The sequence below is a fragment of the Athene noctua genome, chromosome 5, assembly GCF_965140245.1.
Source record: "Athene noctua chromosome 5, bAthNoc1.hap1.1, whole genome shotgun sequence".
Classification (NCBI taxonomy): domain Eukaryota; kingdom Metazoa; phylum Chordata; class Aves; order Strigiformes; family Strigidae; genus Athene; species Athene noctua.
The window spans coordinates 40,222,455-40,242,326 of NC_134041.1; the positions used below are offsets into that span (position 1 = coordinate 40,222,455).

The 19,872-nt window shown below is 40.3% G+C and overlaps 1 protein-coding gene across 11 annotated transcripts in view; it reads right to left on the minus strand.

Moving 5' to 3' along the window:
• The window catches only part of ZMIZ1 (zinc finger MIZ-type containing 1), a 363,155-nt gene that overhangs the window by 274,293 nt on the left and 68,990 nt on the right, over positions 1–19,872 (minus strand). For 2 of the 11 annotated variants that reach the window (XM_074907134.1, XM_074907132.1), the window contains one exon: positions 4,890–5,039. The exons of the other annotated variants lie outside the window; for them this stretch is intronic. The gene's annotated coding sequence lies outside the window, so the exon portion shown is untranslated. The remainder of the gene's footprint in view (positions 1–4,889; positions 5,040–19,872) is intronic. 11 annotated transcript variants of the gene reach the window in all.

Genomic DNA, 19,872 nt, shown 5'->3' on the forward strand with positions numbered 1-19,872 from the left:
CTCTGCGGACAGCAGCTCCCAACTAACTCCATGTGTACTCAAGCAGCAGGGTTAGGACCAGCCCTCACCTAGATACAGCTGTCTTTACAAGCCATAAGTCTGAAGGCAAAGGTAAGCTTTCCAGAAGTGTAACAGAAATGAAGGTAGATTAAAGACCCTCCTGAACTAGACTCCGACCGAGACAGAGGAACTCTGCCCTGAAACATGGCCAAGCTCAGCATGGCATCCCAGAATGGAGCAAATGCTTCCCTCTTCCTCATAAACCCAAGAGCTCAGCACTACTGCTGGAACACAGCAGCCATGGCAGTCACAGACACAATTTAGGTGGAAAACCAGAACACACATAAAAATGCAAACCAAGTGCTCTTGTAGTGTTTTCATAAGAAAAGGAAGAAGGCTTTACCTTTCAGCTGTGCCATATTTAGAAATGTACTACTTGTTTGTTTTGAGTCACTTGCTGGACACAGTTGACAAAACCAGCCAACAGATATCTGTATTGTACAGATACAAGTATCTGTATCTTCATTTAATGATGTGTTGCACAGTTAATAATTTTTCATAAACTAGGAAAACTGATTTGACTGATTTTAGATAGGAACAACAAAAAGTAATCTGTCATCTTTGAAGCTGCTAGTCACTGTAAGACGGAAAGGGCAGTATTTTAGCTGAGCATACAAAACTTTTGCTGTCTCTTTGCCCAATCAAGCCTTAGAATCATCTCATGCCAACAGCCACCTCCAAAACTGTACTGATCTTCCATTAAGTTCTTTACTCATCATGAATTAGCTCTGAAACTTTTTTTAGTGATACTCTGTGTGGATCTATGTACATGAGTGCATGCATACTGTGTGGATTTATTTTAGACAACATTTTCAAATACAAATATATGTTAATGATGCGGCAGAAACCTCTTGTAAATGCTCTCTTCCCACTTCTAGCAAGCTTACTGGAAATAACATCAACTCAGCAGTCCTCGGGAAGTGAAAGTATCAGTTAGTACATGTTACCTAATTCAAAAGGTCTTCTACAAATCTAATAATTATACTTAATTTCATATACAAAGGTAACCATCAAAATCTTTACAGTTTTGTATTTCAACAGATTAAAACTTCAGCAGCAATTTACTTAGTATAAGAAATAACACCACAACATTAATCACCAGCAAACAGCAACATTGCACAGTTTTTAACAGGATACACTGGAAGCCATACAATATTTTTGCTAGTGTACACACACTCGGGGCATTTTTTGATCATGTTATATTTTTTTTTTAAAGCCCCAAAATTCCAAACCTATCAACTTCTTTTAGTACTCTAAGTCAAAATAAGTGAGATCTAGTTGAAAAACTGAATAATTTTCAGTTGTGAGAGAAGCGAGAACTGTAACAGGTTGCAAAAGAGTGACAGCCAACTAGAGAAACAACACAATGGGGCAGTTTGCATAAAAACTAAGATTGAACCAAAAAACTCTTAAGAGGGATTACTACACAATTATATCACAACAGTGCACTGTCATGATCTAGTAAGAAGGCCTCAAGGTTTTAGTACGGGTCCAACAGAAGAAGGGGCTATTTATCCCATAGTGATTCATGCTTCCCTACCTCTAATCTGCAGGCCAGGCTGACAAACCAGAATTGACAGAAATGCCACACAAGATGAAGCAGATTGGGTGACTACTATGGGATAGACTACAAAAGGCTGTCTTGCTTATGAAAAGGAGAAGAAAGACAAATAAAAAGTATGTTGCCATCATTGCTTAGACTTAAATAAAGCTTGTGCCCTTAAAAGGCAAAGCGTAAAGGAATACCTGGAGACCCAAGGATGCAAAATCTCTTTAAAGCAAAAAAAATAAAAACCTATTGCCTCCCAATCTCAAGTGTGGTTCAGACTTTGACCTCTGAGCTTAAAAAGTCATATCCAGATCCATTCACAGCTGTGTTTTCACTGACAGGCTGAAAAAAGTATCTCCCTTTCCTCCCATTGGGCCTACCACTTAAATATTTAAAAGACCTAAAAAACTGCATCCAACATCCACAAAATCATGCAACATTGATCTTAACCTTCTGGAAACAGATGAGAAAGTCCCCTAGCTGATACACAAACAGCAAACTGAAACAGCATACCACTAGGACATCACTGTCATATTTGCCTTGTTCCTTATGAAGCCATCATGGAATTGAATTTAAAAAGAAACATGATATACCGAGCCACTGCTAGTAATGGTTTAATTTTCACGCAGGACCATTAAAAAAAAAAAAAAAAAAAAACAACAACCAAGAAGCTGATTTCATTCTGATACGATTTTTTCCAGCTGCACACCAGTTGGATGGAAGGAAGACTCAGCCCCAGAAGAAGATGCATTTTCTTGCTGACCTGCCCAGAGCAGTGGAGGGCGCAGAAGGTGCCCGTGGGCTGGGGGTGAGGGAACAGGGCAGGGTGGGTGTTTGGGAGCCGGGAGAACTCAGCTTTCCCCCCTCACAGTTCAGGCCCAGGCAGCACAGCTGCAAGTTATAAATGTTAAGGCAGGCCAAGGTGAGTGGCATCCCCTCTGGGCTGCCAAATTCCAGGCAATTAGAGCCAGCAGCCCCTGGGCTCCCTGGTGGGTGCCTGGACAGAGGCGCAGCAGTGGGGAAGAGCCTACAACAGTGTGGGGGGGAGCAGGGAGGGGAGGAGTGCTACTTTATGGCAGCATGGCAAATCAATTGCATTTTTTATTTCCACTGCTGAATATTATTACACTCTCTCCATGGCTTTTATGAATGTTTGCCTTACACCATAATGTATTTGCCAGAAATCAATAGTCTCTTATCCTTGCAAACTAATAGCCAATGTCACCACCTTTCCAGCTTGCAGATCAAGTAGCACTGCCCACTGCATCCAGAACAGGAAAACTGGTTTCTTACTTGTCATATTTCATACAAATCTTCAGCTAAGAAAACAGAGGTAAATACACCTATTTCACAAAGCAGCTACCAACAGCTTTTAAATCAAAGCCTGTGTCTTAAAATATGTTTTTCCACTGAGCAAGTATGGAGGCACCATTACAAGCCCTCCATAAAGAAACAGCTCATACCAGAAATATAAGCATTTTGAATTGCCTCATCAGGATGTGCTAGGGATGGTTTACTCTCAAGAGAACTGGAAGGAAGAGAAAGATGCTCCTATACAATTCAAAGGACAGTAGCAAAAATTACTGTTTTAAACACAAGTAATATGTAGAGGACCAGTTGTGACAGGTGCTGCACATCTATGTAATGATTTTAAATATAACAATTTTTTAACTCACATAAGGAAAAAAAAAGCAGGAGAAACACCATGTCTGTATTTAAGACATTAAAAAAAAAAAAAAAAAAAGACATGGTACTCTACAGATCTCATAGCTTTCTCCAAAAACTTCCTTTCTTCTTCAATCAGTCCTCTTGCTGAATCATCCAAATTCCAGTCTCCAGCCTTTGCTCCAAAGTTCAAATCAAGTTTCCTAGAAATTCTTGTTCAGAATTTTTTTTTTAAAGCTTGTAATTGTTTCCTTCTTTGCTACAGAACCTCGAAAAGCAGGAATAACCCTTTTAAGTAACATCAGTGTATCCCCTTTACCTCCATACTCTCCAATTTTGCTTTTGATTGGTTTAAAAATTTTCTCTACTGTAAAGGGGTTAAGAGCTATATTTTCACCTTTCCTAACTTATCTCCATTTACTGTTTATTCCCCTATTCTGGCTCTTCCAGTGGGCAGCATCTGAAACTGGTCTTCTGCCCCCCCTCAGCCCCAACTCAATTTGTCTGCAACTGTGGGGGTTGCACAGAGGAGCTCCACTGTGGCTGGCTTTCAGAGCTCCAGACTGCTCTCTCTGCCCTTACTGAAATAATAATTTAGTGTCCAGGTGATGGTGCCTCAGGGGCTGCCAGAAAAGCTTTAGCTCATCACCCAGAACAGAGATTATCTGCTGAAGAAAATGGCAACCCTTACTGGGAAGTATGAGACTGGAGGAGGTCCCCTACCCTACACATGCAAGTAAATCCCTTTTTCTTTCCACTGACACCGACTGTATTTTAGGATAAGTTCCTAAGACTACATCAACAGGTGCCAAAAACCCCCCAAACTTAAAATAGTCAGGAAGTTCACATGTAGTGGAGTAGAGACTGCTTTCCTCTCCGTAGCATTCACAGACTGCAGATTTTATACACAACTTCACATAAGTAGTGCAGCTACTTCTATCAGAGATAAGCCACAGTTCCTGCAGGCACGGCTGCATATGCCCTCAGTTACCTCACTGAAGAACACCAGCCACAAACCCAGTACAGGGGTGATTGTACCCACCACCCAGCACACCAACCACATCACATCCCCTCCTGAGAGCATCACTGAACTAGAGAAAAAACGATCACTTCTTGCTCTTGCCCAGCTCTGTGGTAGGTTAGAAGTCCATCTGTTTACAGGATTGCCTTTTCCTGTGAGCCATCTCTGAGCACAAAGGGCAAACTGTAACCTCGCTACTGCACCAGGCACACACAGGAGTGGAAGCGCCCGCTTGGTCCTCTTGGGAGCAGCCCCCACGTTTTCCCCAGAATGGACTCTGTTTTGGTCTAATACCCCTGCAAACGTGAAAGTGCCAATTTCCACTCTGCCAGGACTAGTAAATTTTATGTTTGTAATGCCTGGTTGGTGAAAAGGAAATAAACAGGCTTGCTCATGAAAAGCCCAGGGTTGGTAGTGCGAAACAGCAAACCAGGAAGCTCCGTAGAGCAGAGCTGGATCTGTCAGCCCGGGCTCAGATTATACCTCTGCAAAGCCATAAAGCTGCTTCTGTGAGGGAGAGTCATCATTCAAACGACAGCCTGAGATAAACCACAATCTGATGACTGTCACAGTCCCTTTGACACCAACACTTACCATATCCTAGTGTTTACAGACTAATCAGTTTAGCCTTCCCAACTGGCTGCATACTAGGCAGCTGCTCATCATGACTTGCATTTTCTTAAAGCCTCACAGAACAGACACCCAGAGCTCTGTAATTTCCTCTGTTCCTCTGGCTCAGACTGCCTGAAAAGAGGAAGAAAAAAAGAGACATCCCTTTTTACAATTCTTGTGTCATGGAGAACCCTTATTCATTTCTAGTGAATGCTCAGGATTTGATGAGCTATTTTTAAAGAACAGCCTTTCATATAAACATAAAAGTTAACAGTTACTACAGTAACAATTCTGTTATTACTTATTTTTTTAATCTTAAATTAAACAAAGCATTTTAAAAATATTTATATTATCGAATTTTAGAAAGGTTTTCTCAGGCACTGAAGTTGATAGACTTGTAATATACAGAGTCTTGTTTTATTTCTTACTTTTTTTTTAATAATTATATAAATAGGCTTCTTTGATTGCTTAGAGCATCCATCATTAAGTACTGGGGCACAGCTTTAGGCTTAATTGTACAACTGAATTCATCAGCTGCCTAATCATCATTCATTTTGCATCTATTTCTGCTAATTAAAAAGAAAAAAACTCCTAACAACTTTTACATAAATACTGTATTTGTTCTCTGCAAAGACACAAGGCTAATTTACCAGTGATTAACTGATTATCTGATTTTATAGCTGTCACTCCACAAGGACCAGCACCAGAACCATCAGGAAAGGAAATGAAAAGGCCAAGCGAAGTCTGTCGCCCCTTACCTGCTGTCACCTGTGCTTGTCTGACTTGGGACAGCAAACACACTGGGCTCTGCTGGCCCCACAGCTAGTGGGGGTCAGGGACAGGTCCTCAGTGGAAAACCTCTCTTAGCTTCTGCGAGCGCTCAGCCAGGTACTAAATAAAGCAGTCAGGAGAGCGGAAACCTGCTGGCCACAAAAAGTCTGGCAGGGGCACTACACAGAGTGAGAGCTCAGGGTAGTTATGCAGTCTCATGAGACCCTCTGCCACAAGCTGGAAATTCACTTCAGCGTGTTCTCTCTGCCCTCATCCCTTCACCTGAAGTCCAGTGCCCAGAGAAGCTGTGGAACACTTTCAGGGCCCCCTTCTGACAGGGCTTTCAGCAACCTGATCATGGCAGGGGGCTTGGAACTACACAATCTTTAAGGTCCCTTCCAACTCAAACCATTCTATGATTCTATGACAATGCATCTCTGCTGCTTAGGCCCCTGCTAATACCAAAACCTTCCGCTTTCAAAGAACAGCTGTCAGCATTTAAAGATCTATCCTTTTCCAAGGGAGAAACTCAGCCAGCTCTCAGAAGCAGAGGGAAGAACTGCCTCAGGTACCAGCTAGCCCCTCCAGGCACGTGTGCCATGCTGAGAGCAGAACCTAACAGCACTGCATCCCCAGCCGATGCGCAGACCCCGAGGGTGAGCTGAGAGCACACAAGAGGTGGTGCAGGGCATCCCTACATGAAGTAGCTTTTTCTTCCTCATAACCCAATCATATTTAATTGAGAAATCAAATAACTTGAGGAAGGTAACTCTGACACATGCGATTTTCATGAATTTTCGCCAATTTCAATGCACAGCTGTTGCTAGCCTTGTCCTGGTTCCAGACCTACGTGCAGCACAAGCAGCTGTTAAAGCAAGACTGAACAAGGGTGACACCACCAACATTAGTTCTGTAGGAAGTGCTGTTTAGTTCTCCATAAATTTTCTATTAGAACATTAATTAGAGACATTACCACTCCCAAAACCCTCTGCTCCCCGGGTGGATGATAGCAGGACAGGCAAATGAGTTCCACAGGCAGAGATAGGCATTTAAGATCGTTATGGTACCTTGGATTTTCATCACTACAAATTTCAGAAGCAAAAGAGGAAAACCCAGCATAGTCATATTTGCTTTTAATAACAAATGAGGACTCACTTTTAAATACTCCTTTTTTGTCCAAACTTAGTAACACCCTCAAATGGGAGAGGAGGTATGAGAGAGAATATGAGAATATGAGAATTTCAGCTATGCAGAGACATGAAGTCATCTGCTTTTTTAATAAACTGGATAGAAAGAGATAACTTGAGTATTTGGTGATGTGCAGGAGACATGCATTTCACTATCAGCCTTATTCCTCGAGTGAAAACTGCACTCTGTACGCAGAATAGTATGTTGTAGCATGCATACCAAAGTTTTAGCTGTCTATTTTTTTGAAAACCTTTTTATTTCCCCAGTTACATAACTCTTTCTTTTTTGAGAAACTCCAGGGAAAGCACCTAGACTTGACCTATCAGAAGAACTGATTCCTTCTTGACATCCCTCCTGCAACAGAGACCCTGCAACAGGATGGACCTCTTCTTTTCTGACTGGAAGCGATTCACGTACAGCCTGCTGCCAACACTTGACCAGGAGAGCACATACAACCTGGGACACAGCACGTAAGCACCGTGCCTGAGGCATGGTTATATGGCTATCACCAGAAACATTCATTGCATAATAGTGGACCAAAAGACATTATGGTCATACAATAACCTTATTGTGTTTCATGACCAGTACTGAGTCATAACATACAATACTACTTTTCAAGGCATTACAGTGTCTGCCCCAATTGAAATTTTCATTACTATGGGCTAAATTACTCCCTCAGAAATACAATAGAGACAAAACAAATCATGTACTTGGTAGACTTCTTTGCAAGTGGATAACAGAACTGAGAGAATGATGTTATTTGAGGAGTGGGAAAAGAGATATTTAACATAAAAAGGAAAACCTGTGAAGAATTGCATGTACAGACAACAGTAACTTGTGGCACAAGAAAAGGCACAACTCAGCATAACTCTCTGAGGAGGATCTGCCTAACAGCGCATAAAGTTAAACGTAAGCATGAATGCATCCTTAGCGGACTAAGGAGAAAGCACTATTTACAACAGTAATTTACTGTTCCATAGTTAATACAGTTGCTGAAAACAGTTTCACCCTAATAAGGAATAAAATCCACAGACAACCACCCCTCCTGTACATGAATACTGAGAATACTGAAAATCACAGCACTAATTCTGAACTTGATTAAAAGATGGAATAAAGCAGCATGCTATTTATAAAAGCCAACTTCTTTGCCTCCACTTGATACAGAAAGATTTTCAATGGAACTTTAAATATGCAAAGTTAACTGTAACAAAAAGATTTTGGCAGCTACCATTTAGTTAACACCACACCAAAATGTGTTCAAAAAGACAAAAATGCAGAATTAAGTACAGGTTTTCATTAATATTTACGGAAAAGACATGCCACAAACATTTTAGACAAGATGTATTTACAAAACATAGTACATTTAGCTGACTGCATAACCCAACTAAGGGTAGATTATAATCTTACTTTTAAACCTGAATAACAGATAAAATCTTAGATATTAGCTTTTTTCAAAAAAACCTCGTATATAGGAACAATCTCAGTATGGTTATGGCTGTAGTAATAATGACTAAATTCTCATCAAGTGAGAGCAGATTGCTTATAGATTTCAAATCAGATTTTCTCCACACAATTTATTCTACAGAAATTCAGTGCATTTTTGAAACTTTAATCTACAGACATAAAACAACAACAGGCACATTACTTCATAAGCTACAGCCATGCGCTGCATTTATAAGATGCTGATTTATCCAATGAGTGGTATATATATTTTTGCTCAAGTGGTTATACCACTTCATGCTGATTTGTGGGTTGCAGAGCCATGCAGAAGTGCTGGGCTGAAGCAGAGGAAGAAGTTTTGGTACATGGATTAATGGAAAATCATCAATGATTTTTTTTCTAAATTTTAAAGTCAATGAACAGTCTGGATGCAGGAAATGGGGACATGGGGCTCCAGCTCTGACATACATTATTACATAAATTACAGTGTGCTTTTGCACCTGCAGTATTCATCTGCAAAAGCACAAAGAAACGACTGAATATTCTTCCCAACTTTTTTTGATAGTAAACACTCCAGGCAAAGGCAGCCTGTTCCCAGGTACTAATACAACCACTAGAATGAAAAAAAAAAATCTTGAAGCTGTTGGAATATAAACCACAGTCAACCTAGGATTGTTTACATCAAAAATACCTGAGAGATTGGCTTTATTGCCATCTGGATTAGCTAAAAATTCTATTTCTAACTGGAAGCAGTTTAAGAAGGTATGAAATAAATATGTTTTATCATTAGGCATCAATTCAGACCCTAATTTCCAATCACAGTATTAAATACTGTGCCAGTGACCTGACCCAGAAAACAGGAATTCGTGATAACAGAATACAAATTTTAAGTTTTTGCTGTTCCTCTTTATCACAAACCTTGTAATAATGGCTAGTTAAAAAAAAAAAGTCAGTAAAAAGATTAACACGCTTATTGATGGCGTTAAAATTATATTTCAGAATTATGAGATATCTGAATATACACAGTTGATCAGAAGTAATAATATTAATGAACATTTTATTATTATATTCCTTAATGAAAATAATTTCTCTTTAATATCACTGTACAATTACAACTTATATAACAGTATTGTTAGATATTATGATAGAGTGAAAGGAACAATTGATACTTCAAGAATTTTTGCAATAACATTTCATGTCACAGCATATCTCTTAATGTCCTTATTTGATTACAGTGTTAAAACTATATCTCCAACCCATGTGAAATCCAAAAACTGTGAAAGGAATAAAACACACAGTGAATATTGACAGTTTTCTCCTCTTTGGTACAGAAAAGTGAAACGTACACAGCCGGAATATCTACCTCCTCTCATTTACTAAGCAGTCTTTTACACCTCTCCCGGCAACTCCTCAGAGACACTGACTGGATCTTCTTTTGAATGTTAAATTTGTTAGTGAAATCACTGATGGACTGAAGCCAGTGGCAAAATTCCTACAGCAACTTAATGGGGCCAGAAATTTGATTCTTAACGTGCATAATCTCCTCTCTTCGTAAGTGGCAAAGTCATTCCTAAGTATGAACTTCTTTTCAAAAGCAGTTGACATCCTCCTACCTCAGCTGCAATAGAGCTCACCACGTGCAATCCATATGGTGTCCAAACCTCCCTGCCATTTGAAATCCAACAATTAATAGTTACCATGGAACTGATAGCGTTTTCGACAAGGCAACACTGCCGAAATGCATTATTAACTCCGATTTTATAATCCTTTGAAAGGCATGCTTGGATTGTGAAAGAAAGAGAGCCATCACAAATGCATACATTTTCATGTCTCTATACCTCATGGTATATTTCAAATCCTTTACATTTAGTGGGAGAAAGCAATTAAAGAGATGCGGAGAATGCAAGGATTAACACGTACACTCTTTAAATGGACTGAGGCCCTGCAAGGGTTTTTTTCAGCAATTAGTTTTCCTTACTAAAGGCACAGACATCGATACTGCATCTTCACATTCTCCTTGCCAAACCAGACACTGTATTCTGATCTCTTCATTTCTAAATCAAGTTCACTTCCAAATATATCCCCTTCAACGTGTGCACACAGAGGGCACACACCCATAGTTCTTTACCACCAGCTAGCCCCATTCCTGTACCAGAACAGGTTGGGGAAGGGTAGCTGCCAGTCTAGGTCCTGGCTGCACACAAACATTTCCAGTGATGGGGGCTCATTCCCAAACCTAGCCTGTGAAGAGCACAGTTTGTAGCAGATGGACAGAAAAGGTCCCTGCATGGGGCTATTTTTCAACCTGCCCGCTGGCCTCAGCAAGAAACCACTTAGCACTCCTTCCAGGCTGATGACACAAAGCTGCATGAGGCAGGAATAGCCCCCTCCCACAGATCTCCACGTCCACCTTTTCTTAAGGACACCACCACCACATTGCAGGAGAGCCCTGCAGTAGCTGCAGTCATGCGGGAAGGTTTCCTTCACACGGCGAGGAGGCATTACATGGGACTGCATGCAGATTGGGTTCTCCCTTCAACTGTGCAAGAGGGAAACAGAAAAGAGCCTTCAGACACATTTAGACTGGGCAATCCTCCTCCTGGAGTCCACTCCATGCCTCGGGCAGATGGCAAAACAAGTTTCCAGCCTGCAGGTGCAGAAGCAGCAAGCCAGGCCTCTCCAGACATTCAGCTGACAGCTAACATCCCCAAGTGAACTTTATGCTCTGACTGACTGCATGTGCCTTCCCTGGGGCTCACTCTGCCATCCTCAGCACCTTTCAGCTCAGCTGGTTGGAGATACTGCTGCCCCTATTTAATACAAGTCATCAGCTGGAGATCAGTGATCATGGATCCCCCCACTCTTCTGTGGGAAGAGAAATACAAGTGCTGAGCCAGACATAAAAATGAGACAAATTAACTGAACACTGCTAGCAGCTTAAAATAACCTGTCTGCTTCTGGAAGAGATTTGGGAGCGTTCAGAGGACTCCCGCCACATGCAGGCTGTAGGGAAGGCGATATGTAGTAAGAAGAGTGCTGTGCAAAGTGAGTTTCTCCATGTCCTCATCTGTGCTTCACTCTCCTGGAGTCTTCACTTTGTGGTACGGCCAACCGTGCCTTTGAGGACCATAACACACATATGGGAAAATATGGAGAATGCATACTGTGAAGCTCCTGTTCTTAACACTGCATGCAAAATCAAGCTGAAAGAGTGAGGTTTTTGCAAATGAGATAATTGAATGGCTCACTGCTGTCCTTAAAGCTGGTTCCACTCCTGGCCATGCTCTTCTGCTGCCAACCGGGTGTTGGCTCTGGCACTTGACAGACTATAGAAACCTATTCACTTTAACTCAGTAAAGCACCAACTCATTAGGGTGGGGTTTTCTGACAGTTTAGTGAGCTGATTCAGCTAAATACCTAATCAGTAAGTGTTAAGGGTGGGTAGCTAAATACTTAACCAAATAAGAGAACTGAACCTACTCAAGGGTCGCAGTGGAAACACAGGGACAGGAGCTGAAACTTCCCTTTAGTTGGTGGCAAAGTTATACTGCTTCAGTGATCTTACAAAACTTCACTCAAAAGTGCTAAGAGATCACCTTCCCACAACGCTTTCCTTTGCCCTGAGCTGAAGTACCCAAAAAATAAGTAAGAACTGAAATGATCTAGGTTTGCTGCCCTTACCTGGTCCACCAAAGGGCAGATCTGCATTAGAACATCAGCTAAGGTGTTTATATATCACTTTGCATAATAGCACCCTATTTTTAGTCACATGAAATGACTGACAGTAAAGATGACAATATTTTTCCCACCATTAAGATGTTATTTTGCAGTTATTTTAACCTCTTAACTCTTCTCCTGTCACCCAATACACTTAGAATAGCTAAAGCATTTTTTTTTTTATCCGATAGTTCCTAACCTGCAGTTCTTAAGCTCTGTCAAATTCTGCCTCTCTCTTATGTTGAAATGGCTGACATTTCAGCTGTTATCTTCTACATGGTTTTTTTCTTCTGTTCAAACAGCAGTCTAACCAAACTGGTCAAAAACTTATTCTTTCTACATCTTACAGATCACTGCACAGTCATCTTTTCTGCGTATTCAGACTGCAAGTCAGGATTGAATAAACGTCTCCTGCCAGATCCTCACGTTAATTCTTAGGGGATTTCAATTTCTCTGGGTACACTGAAGCTCCTACTCCTGGGAACCCCATGTAGGCAGTGAGGGCAGGAGAAAAAAATCAGACCAAATTTCACATTTTCTGTAAACTTCCCTATGCTTTTATATTCTCGCACTGGAACTTTATGTTGTTGAACAAAATCAGAAAAACAGTTTCCATCTGGTCAGAATATAATCCTTCACGTTTAAACTCAGTAGAAAAGCAAATCTTTCAAAAGCAAATAGTCAAAATAATAAAAGGTCACATTCTAACAGGCAGTCCAATTATTTTTAAAATTCTGTGGTATTCCAACAAATCTTTGGTTGAGAACAAGTAGCAGTTTCAACAGTCCACTATTGATCTTCCTATACTTCTACGACTATAGTTTTTCCTTGGACAACATACAACATTGCATGTCTTATTGACAGTGACAGATTGTCTGTACCTAGAGTTTCCAGTATGGGTACACCAGGCTTCGAAAATATAGCCAGGCTCAGAAAATGTAGCACAGAAAAAAACTCAGAGCATATAAAAGTTTGACATATGTGGATAATCGATAGTAGACAGAAAGCAGTGGCCAAAAGCGGCACAGGCTGTTGCCAGAAAGCGCACGGCAGCCCCACTACTGCTGCAGCAACTCTCCACATTGGCTAAACAAGAATAGTAGTATCAAGAGGAATGGCAGGCGAGGTGTGAAGTTTTCCAGAACCAGATTTACAATCCCAGTTATTTAAATACACCTTGCATAAGAGTAGATGAAAAGGGGTCAGCACAGGGACAATACTCTGCCAGAATCAGCATGTAAAAATAAAGCAGACAGCTTGAACATGAAGTACAATTAACACACCAATATAGGGAGAATCCTTGCTTTTCCAATACCGTGTGGTTTTCTGTCTTTTCTAGAAACCTATAGTTCACTTTCCCCCCTCTGCCCCTGGAAAAAGCTATAAAAATCTGTATCAGGGAAGAAAAAAAAAAAGAAAGGCGCAGGCAGTCTGTGATGCACCAATTATTCTAACTCTGAGTTTACAAAAGGTAAGCGGCAGGGTCAGGTTCTGAGCGGGCGTGCGGACAGCCCTGCTTTCTTGCCAGGCCCACCACCCAGAGCGGGGCTCTCTGGCAGCTCTGGTGATGATCACACCCTGGCTGATGGGGCACCGCTGACCCCAGCAAGATTATTCACTCTGTCACCAAGAGTGCTGCTCTTCCTCTGTCTTTGAGAGCTCACAGTTTCTCACGAGTACCACCAATTTCCAGGCCTCTTCTAACTAAAGGCCAGGCTTAATGGAAAAGGCTTAGAGAAGCCGTCAAGAAAGGTGGGGAACAGCCACAACTACTCCCACGAGCCACAAAATGAGTGTCTCCTGAGTCCCTTCCAGTGCTATTCATCAGCTGTGCTTTTTTTTGTTCCACAGAGCTGTGAAAAATCAATGAGATTTGTGCTGCAAACTGATCATTATGACAGGGAAAGCTCTGCAATGAAATTGATTTAAGTCAAGTCTAACATCACTACTTACACTCCCCCACAACTTTAGGGGGCAGACCCTCAAGATTTCAGACAAAAAAGTACAAGGTCTAAACCTCCTCACTATGCTAACTAAATTAGTCTTTTACATTAAACAAAATTGGCTTCAGACTAGTTAAAATGAAGGCAAAGCAGCAGAGACAAGGAGTGCAAAATGGTTCAGTAAATGAATGAAACTAGATTAATACATTTTATAAATTACATGCAGCAGCAAAGATTAAAGATTCTGATCTGTCCCCTGTGTTTTGTCCTCATTTCACCTTCACACAAGTGTACCACTTGACTAGCAATATTTCCATAAAATCTCAAACACTAAATATGGAAAAAGTCTAACATGAATATGGAAAAGAGAGAACCATGATGAGGCACAAAAAAGCTGGCTGTCATTTTAACTCACAACTATTAGTTAAGTAGCTTGTCCCAGAACAAACCCACCCTGTAGTAAGCACCTTGGTGGGTTCAGCAGATGCACCAGACAATAGACAGAGCACTGAGCAGGAGTCAAGAGCTGTTTTCTGTACTTCATTCTTCTGTTTTCAGCATGACTTGGGACAAATCATGTCTCTCTTGAGTTTGTGTTTCTCCTCCCACAGCTGTCGACTCAAACCATGAAGTTTTGGGGCAGAGACTGCCTGTTGCTTTGAATGAGCAGAGTGATTACCATAGTGGGTGTCCACCTCCAGCTGAAGGTTAAGCACTCTTACAATACCACCAGTAATGAATTAACTACAAGGGGGTTTTGTCATTTGGCTTGTCATCTAAAGCACTGGAGCTGTGATCTATCCTTCATACAACAATGTGCTCAGGTCCCAGCTCGTTCAGGGAAACAACACATAGGTACCAGAACTCCATGGCTTTTAGTATCTGTATTTATAGCGGTATCAAAGAGTAGACACCAACTAAGAGCACAGACATATTTGCATTTTGAAGCAAGACAGTACACACATCAAGTGTTGCATGTGGTTAACAGATACAGCATGCATCTGAATGGCACCTACCTGTTTCACGCACAAGAACAAACAAGTACAGGTCCAGACACATGTGCCATTATAGGTACAAAAATCCTCAAAACATCACACATGAATCAAATACCCATTTTACCCTCTTCCACTAACTGTATTACTAAATCTCCTCAAATCCTAACCTGAAGAAGTAGAAACCTTACTACACAATAACATATTAAAGAATAACAGTTATTAGTTATACAATAAAAGATTAAAAAAAAAAACAAATAAACCCCACCCAGTTTCATTAGGTTAAATGACCTTATTCAAGCGAGCTTTATCCACTACCATTCAGTAAGGAGATTCAGAGCATGTTTCAGTAACAAGGTGACCAAGCCCACCATAATGGTTTGATTTGCTCTCAGCCTGTTTAGCTGCCCTCAATTCTGGGTCAATTTGTAGTCATTCTTAAAGAAAAAACACAAAATTAAGTCAGAAGAGTGGATATCACCACATGACACGAATGTCTTCACTATCATTTTTTCCTTCCTATTATCATACTAGTAGAGCTCAAAGATTGCACCCACCACTCCTCAAACATCAGGAACATATTGTGCAAATGTCATCAAGTGAAAAAGAGAGTTCAATTTCCCCAGGAGATACTTCCACAAGAGAAAATGATAGACTTCATAACAAGTTTGCAATGCAAATAAGCAAGTTAAAAGCCTTAATGGTATGACTCAACACCATTTTAAGTGGGCAAAAGTGTTCTGTTACATCCCATTGCTAATTTCTTTTTAAACATTAATTATGCTCTAGTGAGAGGATTTCTGTATGTGCAAGCAGGTATCAGTGGCCTATTGAAATAACTGCGCTGTGGTACTTTTCTTCACAAAAACAGAGGAATTCCTGCTCTATGAAGACTATATTCACTGGTACAAGCGTGTGTATATATAGATATATATATATATGCATTCATTAATACACAAAACATACCATATAGCCTCTTTGGTCAAGAAATTCAGGAACAAAAGAGGTTGCAGACATGCATGATAGTATTTAATTTCTGTGTTATGCATTATGTTTCTTTCAGCAGTGACTGGATTAGTGGACCCCTATGCAAGAAGACAGTTCATTTTCATGGAGAGCTTTTAAGCATCCTTAAGAAAGAGAAGGTTTAAATACTGTGTTTGCAGCAGGTAAGAGTCATAGCAAGCAGCTTGGTGCCTACAGCTCAAGAACAGACTATAATGAGGAACAGAGTGCAAACACAGCTGAGCCTCAGAGGAAATAGAAGGAGCTTCTTACGGACAGACAGGACTGCACAGAGTTTTATGCAACTCAGAAATTCACCGAGTTGGATAAAAATCTGCTTTCGGGTTAAGACCCACCTGCAGAAAGACAACAGAAAACAGCAAGTTGCTCATAAACTTTTTTCTTTTCCATTTTCCTTATCTAGCTGGTTTGCAATTTTTTTATTTATAAAGTTAATTATTCCAGTACTTATTCAAATAAAATCTTGCTTTCAGAGATTAAAAGCTTTTGGATCTTTTTGGAGGACTTCACTATAGGAAAAGGTCTAAGCACATCCAAATCAAATCCCTAGGTAATTCAGGGGTCCTGTTCACTCCTTACAAAAAAAGCCCAACAAACCCAAACCAGAGGTGGACCTAGAACCAAATTCCCCAATACACTGAAGCTGACAATTTTCTTCAATGATATAGTTGCCACACATGTATGTAACAAGTCCAAAATACTAACTCAAATAAATACTTGAAATCGTGACTTTTCTTTCTTTCAGAAGTTAAAACTATTGTCAGACTGGGTTTTGCAGCATTAAGGAAATGGATAACCCTAAGCAGGATCTCTGGCCAGGAGAAGGGGTAGGTGGCAAACTCTATGCGATTCCACAGCTGAAACCAACACTCCAGTATGACCAAATTCCAAAGGTTCAGGACAAAGGCACCATATCTTGCTTGTTGTTCTATATACTAACCTTAAAACATATGGACAAAGAGTTAGCTGCCCAGGTTCATGAGATGTACATGGGTCACATTAGGGAAGTGTGTTTACCTATGCTGTAAGAGTTGAAGTAGCAATACCAAACGCTGGCAGAAGCCAAACCAAGTTCTCCTTCTGCAGACCTCAGGTATATGGCTACACTGCTGTGACAGGCCCCTGTTATTCCTAGGACAATACTAATATTTCTGCAAAAGGTTGTGCTATGTGAATGTACCAGAGGAGGGTAGTATTTGCTTGGGCATCTCTCTATGGCACTCCATTGTGTTGCTTAAGAATGCCCTAAAACAGCAGAGCAACTGCTGAACAATTTCACTAATCTGCATGTCAATGATTTACTCAGTCTGAGAAGTGGTTTAGTTCCATCGAGTCTGGTATCTTTTTTCAACCTTTTTTATATCCAGTTTGGAAGAGCATGTTGGGCAGTGAACCTTCTTCGGTTCCCCCAACCCCAAACTTCTGATGAAGTTGATCTTTAATATATTGCAGGGTGTGTAGTCTCACATTTTAATTTCAGAATATTTGAAGGCGTCTTCAACTACTAACTTCTCCCATTTGTGTGGTGTGTTGTTTTTGGGTTTTTTTTCCCCTGATACTTCCTTGGAAGTCTGTCACCTCTGACTGAAAAATCAGGAACAAAACACACCATTTGTACTTCTGTAGAATTCCCCTTTCCTTACTATGAAAGGACACTACTGCTTCTTATTCTCCAGCTTCCTCATTAAGAGAAAAGCCGGTTGTTTTTTTTTCTTAAATCTCAGCAATTATGAAAGCGATCACAATTTACAATCAAAATAAGATAAAAACTGGTTAAACTAATTCACCACGCTATTCCCCTCAAACAGGCAAAAGCTAGTGGCATGCTGAAATACAGCATTCTCATCACAGCGGCGAATGTTCTTTGCTTTATGCTGCTCCAGCAGCTGCAGCCCATTTATTTGTTTTATTTGGCCTTTTGAACATCTGCATAACTTGCATTCTTCAGATACTAGGTTATTTCGTTCTCTGGGTGTGGGGGTGGAGAAAAGGGGAGGCAGGGCGGAGCCCTACAGTTTACCTGGTTTTGAAATCCACCATACCCGAAGTTAGACACACAGATTAATGTGCTTTAGATATTTTGTCTCAATAAGAAAAATTAAGGAAAATAAAACTTTTAAAAGGAACACTTTTAAACATTCACTTGTAGGTATGTATTATGAAATTATTAGTAAGAAAAGCACCCCAAAAACCATGCATCCACAGCTCCAAAAGCATTCATTCAGCTGACTCCTATGGCTTAATGGAAGTTATACTGTGTGAAGAGCTAGAAGAATAATGAGGAGATCATCTCTGACCTAAAGTCTGCTAATTATTACAACTAAGTCCCTTAGCACAGTGATAGGACAGTAAATGGTCTTACGTAAAATATGCAGGTCTTGCCACAGATACTGTTTAGGACCATTGCAACCATTTTTTTTGAAAAGAGTGGGGTCAACCACCACCACCTAATATTACTTGCTTTATTTCTTTAACCAGCCAATACTCCACATAGGCATCACTGCTTGCTCAAATGGTTTGAGACAGGTAAAGGAAACAAGAGAATGAGGATTAGTGACACCGTTGACAGAGGAAGCCAGGCAGTAAGAAGTTTGCAAGATAAATATTTGCTAGTTATTTGCCTTGGTGTATGAACTAATACTGCACCAAACTGCACTAGTTCCTACCTACAGTCATTAAGAAAACCAATGAAAAGATACTCTAACATGAAAGTCAGTATAATATACTGAAGAAAAACTCAAATGGATAAACTACAGATAAGATTCAGAGCCACTATAAACAAAGTTCCCGTTGCTTCACATCAATTTATATAATGTTTTACAAGTTCCAATAATGGTATCTTACCAAGCCCCTAACACAGTCTAGTGAAAAGACTAGGAGAAAAGCCTGAAGTTAGGGTAGGCAGACCCAGGTCTCCAGGAAAGAAGGACAGGCATACTGCAGAAAGGAAGAAATGGAGCTACAGCAACAGCCAACATTTTCAGAAGTCACCATGATTAAATAATACATCAAATTAAAACACGTTAAAAAAAGTCATATTTCCCACTATGATTCTATCACATTCATTTATCTCAAAATTGGCTTTTACAATAGGCTTCAACTTCTTTCAAAGTTACACCTCCTTCCTAGTTAGTCACGAAGATTAGAAACTCTCTGGCCTTTTTACACACTGCAACACTCATTAAGAACCAATGACTCCTGACCCTGGATTAAGAATCTAACTGAGGCAAATCAGACTGTCAACCTGAAATGAATGACACTTAGTTGCTCAATCAAAACATTAAATATGAAGAAACATTCACATCCACAGAAGTTTATTTCTCAAACTACATCAGCTGTACTAATGCACTACTACCTAATTAAAAACCCTCTACCTACAAATCTTGTCCTGACAATTAAACAGAAATCTCTCCGTCTATTCATTTTTACACTAAGTGCTAATTTTAAATTTCTAAAGCGGTGAAACATCAAACCAAAGTTGTTTCTTAAGGTGATTTATTTCTGTTTTCTTCTAGCGTTACTTTAATGAACAAATACAGCCCTCAAAAGAAGACAGCAACTGGATAGAGGCATTACAACTACTCCTGTCTTTTCATGTGTCAAGAAGGTAATGCTTCAAACATCTTTCACTTCCTATAGCCACAAGGGACTTTGAAGGAATCCAAGAGAAACTTGTAGACACTACTGAAAATCAATAATTGCAGCAGTCTTCTGCTTTCATCCATATTTACCATTAGCATCTTCTGTCACATAGGAAGAGTGGTTGTTTATGACATCAGGCACTTCAAAAAGCATTTTGCATACCCACCCCTTTCCTCCGAGTAACTGGTCTCCATGTATGTAAGAGTTGGATAAAGTTTGAAGAGCTCTTAAGTAAATGAAAAATAT